Consider the following 10,895-nt stretch of genomic DNA (forward strand, 5'->3'; position numbering starts at 1 on the left):
TTCGGTCCAAGTAGCTCTTTACAATATCCCTTATCTCACTTGTTGTTAATGGCTGACCCCATTCTGCACATTTAAATAATCCACTGACTAATGTCTTCTCTTCTTCTAAGCTCAAAACAGTTTGTCCACCTATTTTCAAAGGATTTTTTTATTTAATTTCCTTGAAAGTGTACTAGGTGGTATACCATATTTTTTGGATGCATTCCTGAGAGATAATTTACATGCCTTGACATCACTGACAGCTTTCTGCAGGCTTGTCTCGCTGTATTTTTGATAGCCAGCTGGCCCAATCTTCTTTTTGTATACCCGTGGCATGTTCCAATTCACCCTGAAAAATGATTTTCTACATTTATGCCTGCAGCTAATGAATAACATAACCAAACCTAACCTAACTTTTTAAACATCATCACTGATATGAAACTTCCTGGCAGATTAAAACTGTGTGCCCGACCGAGACTCGAACTCGGGACCTTTGCCTTTCGCGGGCAAGCGCTCTACCAACTGAACTACCGAAGCACGACTCACGCCCGGTACTCACAGCGGGCACACAGTTTTAATCTGCCAGGAAGTTTCATATCAGCGCACACTCCGCTGCAGAGTGAAAATCTCATTCTGGAAACATCCCCCAGGCTGTGGCTAAGCCATGTCTCCGCAATATCCTTTCTTTCAGGACTGCTAGTTCTGCAAGGTTCGCAGGAGAGCTTCTGTAAAGTTTGGAAGGTAGGAGACGAGGTACTGGCAGAAGTAAATCTGTGAGTACCGGGCGTGAGTCGTGCTTCGGTAGCTCAGTTGGTAGAGCGCTTGCCCGCGAAAGGCAAAGGTCCCGAGTTCGAGTCTCGGTCGGGCACACAGTTTTAATCTGCCAGGAAGTTTCATATCAGCGCACACTCCGCTGCAGAGTGAAAATCTCATTCTGGAATCATCACTGATAGTTGTCCTCTACATTCCAATCTCAGAGAACTGTATTATTTTTACCAGAGTAGCTGTGCAACAGTTTGTTTCCAGAGTTCTAGAAAAAAGGTAAAGTTTACACTTAAATACATTGTTTTTTAAAAATCACATACCTCTTTGACACATAAAATTTTTATATCACTAGAACAACTAATATCTGTGGTAACTCTAGAGGGTGGTTTCCATTAGTTACACCAAAGTATCACTCCACAGCAAAGATGATTTGTTGAAATGGATGCCGTGTTCCATTTCACCCCAGTAGTTCCAAATCACCCCAAGTGACGGTAATACCACAATAACAGTGACGATGGACATGCTCGCTCGAGCGTGGGAGAAATTCGAGTATCGATGTGATGTTGTTCGTGTCGATGGTGGACGGCATATTGAACATCTGTAATCTATAACTGAAAGATTCGTAGACATGTTTCCCGAGTTTCATAGTTTTATGTCTTACAGTTTAATAAATATATGCTTTCGAAATACGTGTTTTCTTTTTGAAACACCTGTATATCTAAAACAGAGAACCTTAGGCAACATATCAGAAAGAAAGAATAAGCATCTATTAAAATAATTTGCATAATGTGCATTTGCAGTTCAGTTTGGACTGGTGTTTAAAGACAGTTTGTAAGTTAAGTCTCTCAGTACATACATACTTCGACTATCACTTTGACTGACCTTCGACACTCAGCATTAACGGTCCCATGACTGGAACTGCTTGGGAACTGATTACTGCAGACGAGAACTGTCAGACCACTGTAGCATACTGTGGTGAATTATCCAGGAATCATGTTAGTCTTTAATAATATTCTTGTGAATAGTGATGTGCTTTTATTGCTTCATATACTACCAGATTTTTAATTAAAATTCATCTGTGGAATAGAACATGTTGTCCAGAAGATATGATTTCTTTTAGTGCTGTAGTTTTAAACAGTAGTATAACGAATTTCAATAGTGAATACATAAACTGTGAAGGATAGGTTAAAATGCCAAATTCCTTGAAGGAATATTCGAAGCGAACACCCGAATGTCACTGCTTGGTTTTGTGTAATCATCTTAGTATGTAAGTGGTACGTTTGCTTTGAGATTTCTTTCAGAAGTCCTGCAGTGGAGAAGATACTTAACAGAGCCTTAATTGCGTTCAGAGACATCAGTGGGATTTGTATTACAAAAGGAAATCGTGAAAATGCAATAATGATATTGAGCCAGTAGCTTCCTAACAGTGGTACACCAGAGTCGTTGTGACAAGGTTACTGATGCCTTTTGGTACGTAAAATATTGTCGAGGAGGAGCTCGCAGTTATTTTTGGCATAATTGACATTTAGCCAGCAAGACTTTTATTCTACCAGTAGCAATGCCCTCTGACAATACGTAATAATTTATGAAGCGATTTGCTTATGGTTGCTGCATGTTTCCTGTAGGAATTTATTTGTCCTGATATGCTACGTAACAGATTGAGGTTTCTGGGAGCCAGAAGGTTTTTAATTACTTCACTGTGTTGCTTCATCGGCGTGATTCTGCGTGCGGACAGAATGTGTCCTAAGTATTGCACTTAAGACCAGAAGAAAATTCACTTGTCTTATATTTGGCACCTACAAAATTTTGAGCGCAGGTTGTAAATTACATAACATTCTCCTGGAGTTTTTCTTGAGACTATGATATCCTCCATGCAGTTCACAGCTTTAGGAGGCTTCATGATTAATTGTTCCAAACACAGCTTCACCTAACTCGGAGCACTGGATAATCCTAATCTTGTTGTGCTATAGATTGAACAGAATACTCATATTTATAAATGTCAAACTTTGTAGTCGTCATCCAAAGGTATTTGTGAATAGGCCTCCTTTACATCTAGTTTTGAAAAATAAACATAGGCAGATAATTTCGACATCGGTTCTTCCACCTTCAGAACTGGATAAGAATCAGTTATGGATTGCACATTTAATGCCGCTTTGAAATCTCCATAAATCCTTAATGTGCCGATTCTGTACTACCATGATTGGCATTGCCCATTGACTACTGGCGATGAATCCTGTAACACCATTCTGTTCTAGGTGGACAAATCCTTTTTGACTTTATACTTTAATGTGAAGAGCGTGTTGTGTGCTTTGCAAAATTTTGGCGCAGCATTGGGCCTCAACGTGAAATGTGCCTTGTCACTGTCAATGATACTTGTTGCTTCAGAAGTATTATCATATTTCTGCAACTTTTTCGTCGGAATCTCAGAGTGAATCTGACACGCACCTACGTGAATGGTGAAGCCGATTATATTGAACAGGTCAAGTCCTGGTAAATTTGTTGTTTTTGGAGAAATGACTACTACGAATCTGGCCTGTTTGGTAAATTTCTTGTACGCTACATACGTAAAAGACTGATTTTGAAGTGAAATATGCCATTCACTGTAAGTAAATAGCGAACTGTGAAATTCATTCAGTTTCGGCAATTTGAATTTTTTGCAAGCCTGTGGATTAATTATAGAAACTGAGAAGGCTGTGTCATTTTGAAATCTCAGTGCCACTTTGTTAGCTCGGAGAGATATAGATTTAAAGACGAAGTTTTGTCATTCACTGCAGAGATCCCATTCACAATGTATTTTGATGGTGGAAGTTTATTGATTTGTACTCCTGGTTTTCGAACATCGTTTGAGTTTTTAATCTGAATCAGTTTTCTACGCCTGAGAGTCCTGTTTCGTTACCTAATTTATTTAGTGTTACACACTTCTAACTGATGTCCTGACGTTTTGCAGCAATAATATTGTGCGTTTCGAAAGAAACTATCTTCTCACTTGTGGTTAATCCACAGCACGCACTAGGCCTTAAAGCGCGAGGCTGTGTGTTGCTTTTGAATAGTAAACATATTAACGCCGTTGCAGCGTGTCACGTCTGCTGACACTTGCGTCTGTTCAATGCCAAATTAGTAGCACACAGTTTTGCAAAGATAGATTACTTAAGCTAAGCAGTTATTTCTCTAATTTATCATCTGGTCAGTGCATAATTAGCGAAGTCCAAGTAAGAGAATACGCATATGGCTTTTACATTTGACTCTTTTGCACTGAAAGGTACGATCTCTAGCTAAGCCCTCTCTTGCCTTGATTCGGTTTCTTAAAACATAGGAAAAAACCATGCCTGGCAGCTGCAGCATTTATTTGAGCTTCAAAATATCGTTACGATTTATCTGACTACAACATTGTCACTAGGTTGATTTCTGAACGTAGCTTTTTAAATATTGTTCCAGTGGGTTTTATAATTCTGACAGGCTTCTGGTTTCTGGTCGAATGCCGAAAATGTTGGTGGTGGCTTCTTAAAGTTTCCTTTTCCGTGTTGCTTCTGAGCTTCTAGTTTTATCAGCTGCCCCACAAATAGCCCTTGTCTACTGAAGAAATGCTGTAAAAGCAGCAACATCAACTGCAGCAAGTCAGTCTGAGCCAAGTCTGAAAAATATAACTCAGGACAGTCTACAAATTTCTATAAATCTTCCTGAAAAGGAAACGGCGTGATTAATCCGAACGCAGATTTAAACAATTAGAAATTGTTACCCCAAAAAATGTACAATATACACGCTCAAATTTTCTTTGCCAGATACGTTGTAACGGCGGGAATTTTTCTTTAAATTCTGTTGAATTTTTGTCATCGATTGCGGTGGGCAATCTTTGTCTTTGTATTGGTAGAAGCAGGTATTGGCGAAAGAATGACTTACATGAATGTCTTTTAGAGGAAGCACGAAGTAGTTATGCGCCATTTAGGGGCTGACCAACTCTACTAGGGTTGTCGCCATGCTGAGATTGCCTGTTGTCTGCTTGGTGCAGCCTGATGCCAACGCCGTGTGCCGTGTCTGGCGAAGACACATCAGCATCCTTCTGTAACACCACATCTAGAACTCTCCAGTTCTCTTACCTGGTTTTCCCACAGTCCATACTATGCTGTTTTCCAAACGGAACACTGTCAGATATGTCTTCCTCAAAATAAGGTCTGCCTTTGATGCCAGTAGAGTAATTTTTGCCAGCGGGGCCCTCTTTGCCTTCCTCACTTATAATGTCCTCATGTTCCCCTTTTTATCGCATTTTTACATGTTTTGTTTCCTCTTTTTTATCACTATTTGTCTCGCGACCGAAGAGTGGCAGACTGTGCCGCTGACAGCCCTCCTTTGCTCATATGGGACTGGGGAATGAAATTACAATAAAGAAAAGAAAAAACTCTTTGCCTGTGCTAGCGTGTCTCCTTTCTTTGTCCATCTTGTATTACTTTTCTTCCAAGTTAGCACAGTTGTTTCACTTCGTGTAATTCCTGATCACAAATTTTTGTGTTAAATTTACCTCTAATCTCATTTCCGACGGTCATCATTACTAACGTCACAACGTAAAGCATCTGCTCATTACATTGCTCATTCTATTCACCAGTCCCTGTGGTTCTTCCTAATTTTCACTGAGCATATCAATGTCATCAGCGAATCTTATCGTTGATATCGTGTCGCTCTGAATTTTAATCCCATTTCTGAAACTTTGTTTTATTTCCGTAATTCTTTCTTCGATGGACAGATTGAAAATCAGAGGCGACAGACTACATCTCAGTCTTATACCCCTTCTTTCTTGATTTACATTCTTATTTTTTCCTCTTGGTTCTTGGACATACTTATATGATCGTCCTTTCCTTGTAGCTTACACCTTTTTTCTCAGAATTTACAAAGCCTTGCACCATTTTACATTTTCGACCAATTGCTATAGGTCGATAAATACTATCAACTGCCTTGATTTCTCTTAAGTTGTGCTACCATTACCAACTGCAGTGTATGAACTCCCTCTCTGCACCTATTAAAAGGACGCTAGTTTAACGTGTTTGTTTACTAGAAATAGTTCAAATTGGAAAATATGATTCACTCATTGTTGACGGAAGTGGCATCAACAATTTCTAGAAGGCCCAGCAACACATCATAAGCATAACAAGTTACAGAACAAAAACATGGCAGTATACAGAAACACATTCAAATACATACATGAAAAATATAAAAATTGAAAGTTAATAAGCAATACAAGGAGAAATTTTTGAAGTCTATTTACTACTAAGACTCAAACTGAAATAACATATATTACATGATTTGGAAACAGTAAATCTTTGAAATGCATTTAGTGCTAACAGTTGTTGTTTAGTAACGAACACAAGAATTTTGTGGTGAATCTATTCACATTTTTTAACAGCTAAAGTTTCACAGCTTACTCAAAGATCTGCTAGTTAATTCCTCCTGAACAGACTTCACTCAAATTACGGTCATTTCTAGCCACATTTGCTGGAAGAATATTCTTGTAGCAAAATAATGTTGTTACCGTACCTGATTGTCTGTAATAATGTGGTTCATTATGATTCACTGTGCGACAATATATTTTGTACCTTTGGTGTACATCATACTATCCCTCTCTTACCTGTAAAATTGCAGATGGAAACAGGTAGAAACAACTGCTAGAAAGTAAGACCAATACTGTTTAGTAATTTATTCATTAATAGGCAAACTGAAATTTCGATATCGAGCTGTTACTTATAAGGAACCTCTTGAGTGCGAGGTCGCAAAAAGACAGTGATATTACGGTATTCGACGCCCAACTCTTTCATCTACCATGCAACCACAATATTGGCTGCTAATGGCAACAGGTCACGGGACTGGAGATATCCAATGGTGAGCACAGCATGAGCCTATGTAGCGTAGCTGAACAGCTTGCTCAACGAGTAACTCACAACAGTGCTAAAGTTCTCGTGTTGTTGATACAAAGCCGAAGTTGGCATTCCGTCAGAAAGGAACTCAAGGAATTTCGCAGAGTGAGAAAGAAATGGCAGATGAAATTTTAGTGTTTCTGTAAGATGAGTCAGTGTAATGTGTGGTGACGTATACTCTCGACTGTGTGGTTAATGTACATGAAGCGTGCAATGACGACGATACGTGCTTAACAAATGAAAGTGATACTGAAACAGGTGTCGAGCCATGTTGTTCTTCATGCTTGTTGAAGTGGGAGCCACAAATTCCCTCTCCAGCGAAACGTGAAGAACAATCGTTATCTAAGGATCGGGTACTAAACATAATTACGTACACGGAAGATTATCCGCAGCATAGTAACAAAGACAATTACGAACAGGTTTCGAATACGTCGGCAGCAGTATGACCGTTCAGTGCGTAAGAAAAACGAGGGATATTCAAGGGAGAACAAGGCTCACTTGTTACGAAAAATAGTGTTCCGCGTTGTAAGACAATTTACGGAATGTGCGTGATAATGAATAGTACATAGTTGTTGTTGTTGTGATCTTCAGCCCGAAGACTGATTTGATGCAGCTCTCCATGCTACTCTATCCTGTGCAAGCCTATTCACCTCTGAGTAAGTAGTGCGACCGACATCCTTCCGAATCTGCTCAGTGTATTCATCTCTTGGTCTCCCTCTACGATTTTCGTCTACCACGCTTCCCTCCAGTACTAAATTGGTGATCCCTTGACGTCTCAGTACGTGTTTTACCAACCGATCCCTTCTTCTAGTCAGGTTGTACAACAAATTTATTTTATTCCCAATTTTCTTCAGTACCTCCTCATTAATTACATGATCTACTCATCTAATCTTCAGAATACTTTTGTTGCACCACATTTCAAAAGATTATATTGTCTTCTTGTCTAAATTGTTTATATTTGACGTTTAATTTCCATACACGATTACACTCCAGACAAATACTTTCAGAAAAGGCTTCCTAACACTTAAATCTAAATTCGATATTAAGAAATTTCCCTTCTTCAGAAACACCTTTCTTGCCAGTGCGAGCCTGTTTTACGTACTCTCTACTTCTGCCGTTATCAGTTATTCTGCTGCACAAATAGCAAAACCCATCTACTACTTTAAGTTTCTCATTCCCTAATCCTATTCCCTCTGAACCACCTGATTTAATATGGTTACATTCCATTATCCTCGTTTTGCTTTTGTTGATGTTCATCTTGTTTCCACCGCTCAAGACACTGTCCATTCCGTTCAACTGCTCTTCCGAGTCCTTTGCTGCCTCTGACAGAATTACGATGCAATCGACAAACCTCAAAGTTTTTATTTCTTCTCCCTGGGCTTTATCTCCTACTCCAAATTTTTATTTTGTTTCCTTTAATGTTTGCTCGATATACAAATTGATTAACATCGGGCAAGGGCTACAACCCTCTCACACTCCCTTCTCAACCACTGCTTCACTTTCATGCTCGTCGACTCTTATAACTCCTATCAGGTTTCTGTGCAAATTGTAAATAGCCTTTCGCTCCCTGTGTTTTACCCATGCCACCTTTAGAATTTGAAAGAGAGTATTCCAGTCAACGCTGTCAAAAGATTTCTCTAAGTCTACAAATGCTATTAACGTAGGTCTGCCTTTCCTTAACCTATATTCTATGAGAAGTCATAGAGTCAATATTGCCTCGCGTGTTCCTACATTTCTCTGGAATCCATCAAATAGCGCGCGGCATAGATTTCAGTAATGTCAAGGGAATCAGAGGATGGTTGCATAACATCTGACAGTGCTACATAATTGGAAGACGTAAGACAACGGAATTTCAAAAAAAGTGTCAGCTTGACTGCAGAATTGGCCGGAAAATTTGTAAATGAGATAAACAACCTTATCCCGTCGTTCGGTAAGAAATTTGTTTCCAACTCCGACCAATCGGAGTTTGGAGAGGAAATTCATATGAAAGGGGCCTTGGAAATTAGAACTACTAAAAGAATTGTATCAATGCCTTAACGCATTCGTTTATGCCGACAGTTAATCTTGAAGGTAAATTGGCTGGAAAGTTATTTATTGTGCTGTGAGGTGTTGGAGGTACTCTATCCTTTACCATTCTTTCTCGTGTGCGTGATCTTGCAAGGGCAGTAGGGAATATTTACGAAACAGCAAGCAAGAGTGGGAAAAGTGTGTATGTGAACTACAACTGGCCAATAGCTGGTCAACATACCTTGTTTTGGCTGATTCCTGATCTGCGCATAAAAATCATATTCCTATAGAGCAAACAATCCCTCCTGAAAAATGAGTGCCATTGCAGTTCATACCAACTGGAACCACCAGACAAATTCAGCCTCTGGATGTTTGTTTTTTCCGTAACTACAAAACATATTATCGCACTACCTGCAGCTACGCCTTGAAGGATAGCCAGTTTAACGATACGCTCCATGACAGACTGTTTCGCATTCGATTGCATTCCATCACATTCCCTCAGTTCTCAAACCCCGTTACACCAAAATGATTGTATATGCTTTCTTTAGGAGTGGATAAGTAACGAACCGTCTTGCACGGTTTATAATTCCCATGCATTTCACCTTTGATGTTGATAGTGCGAACCTTTGTGACCACTGTGCCGGGCACAAGTTAATGATTTGTTTTGAACTTTTCTTGAATGTCGACGAAGTCCATTTTGTGAAGTGTAGTACATAAATTCCATAGAGGATTGATTTCTGCACCTCCCGAACATTCATTTTCTGTCGTACTCCCAGTGCACGTTGTGAGTCATTATCACCTAATAGTTTCCCTGTCATAATCGTTAACACAACAATTTCAAATGAGCCTTACTGAGGGCTGAACTTGTAACTTCGCCCTCAAGGTTTCATTGTTAGCTGTAAAGCAGTTCAGTGCCTTTTCGACGCTCACAGAGAAGTTTGTGGTGCCTTCACTTAGGTAGAGAACTCTCGCAGCATCAATGATTTAATAGGTTCAGATACTGGCAGTGTATGTAATAAAGTTTCTCGCTGTTTGAAATTAATCTTGAAACCGTCCACCACTTTTCTCAAACTGTCAGGGACACTGCCGGCGCATGACTCACTACTACTCACTGTTCATCTCGTGCAGATGAAAATAAGGCGAATCATCATGACGCCAAAAACTCGAAGCTGGCGTCCGCCATCTCAGCTGACCCAAAATGTTACCTTCAGGTGTTTTGACTGTTTCGAGCCGTTACAGTTGTTTTGATCGAAGTTTGAGTATATTATTCGTTCTGATTGTAATCTAAAGTGTAAAGGAATTACTTTTCGTTTGTAAGTGGACTCGTTCAAGCGATATTTTCTTTTATGTACACTCTAAGACACCTCCAAGGAATTATCAGAATGAGATGGAAATAAGTAGATGTGATGTACATGTACAGGCAAACAAATGATTTCAATTTCTGAAAACCTGGATGTTTTATTCAAGAGAAAAAGCTTCACAATATGAGCAACCCAATAACGTGATGGTAGACATGTAAGTAGGCTGTTTAGGTTTTTATGTTGGTAACGCCATGTAGCGCTCTATACGAAAATCACTGACTGTGCTGTGTGCAGTCTGTGGCTGGTTTGCATTGTTGGAATTTGCTAGTGTAGTGTTGGGTTGGGCAGTTGGCTGTTAACAGCGCGTAGCGTTGCGCAGTTGGAGGTGAGCCGCCAGCAGTGGTGGATGTGGGGAGTGAGATTGCGGAGTTTTGAGAGCGGATGATCTGGACGTGTGTCCATCAGAGAGAGTGCATTTGTAAGACTGGATGTCATGAAGTGATATATATTTATTATGACTTTTGAACACTATTAAGGTAAATACATTGTTTGTTCTTTATCAAAATCTTTCATTTGCTAACTATGCCTATCAGTAGTTAGTGACTTCAGTAGTTAGAATCTTTTATTTATCTGACATTATTGGCGCTCGCTGTATTGCAGTAGTTCGAGTAATGAAGATTTTTGTGAGGTAAGTGATTCATGAATGGTATAGGTTATTGTTAGTCAGGGCCATTCTTTTGTAGGGATTATTAAAAGTCAGATTGCGTTGGGCTAAAAATATTGTGTGTCAGTTTAAGCACAGTCATTTATAATTTTTCTAAGGGTCGTTTCATATGTCGACCCTTAGCCGAGGATACCTCACTGGAATCTTCTGTTTTGTTCTTGTAGTTTGTGTAATTAGTGTAGCTATTGTTTATTGCTAGCACGTAATTATACAGTAGTG

At 39.5% G+C, this 10,895-nt stretch overlaps 1 non-coding gene across 1 annotated transcript; it reads left to right on the top strand.

Moving 5' to 3' along the window:
- Positions 1–773: 773 nt before the first annotated feature.
- Positions 774–848, top strand: Trnas-cga (transfer RNA serine (anticodon CGA)). The gene has a single exon. It is a non-coding gene; the product is annotated as a tRNA-Ser (tRNA).
- The last annotated feature ends 10,047 nt before the right edge of the window (positions 849–10,895 follow it).

This window comes from Schistocerca cancellata, chromosome 6, assembly GCF_023864275.1.
Source record: "Schistocerca cancellata isolate TAMUIC-IGC-003103 chromosome 6, iqSchCanc2.1, whole genome shotgun sequence".
Classification (NCBI taxonomy): Eukaryota; Metazoa; Arthropoda; class Insecta; order Orthoptera; family Acrididae; genus Schistocerca; species Schistocerca cancellata.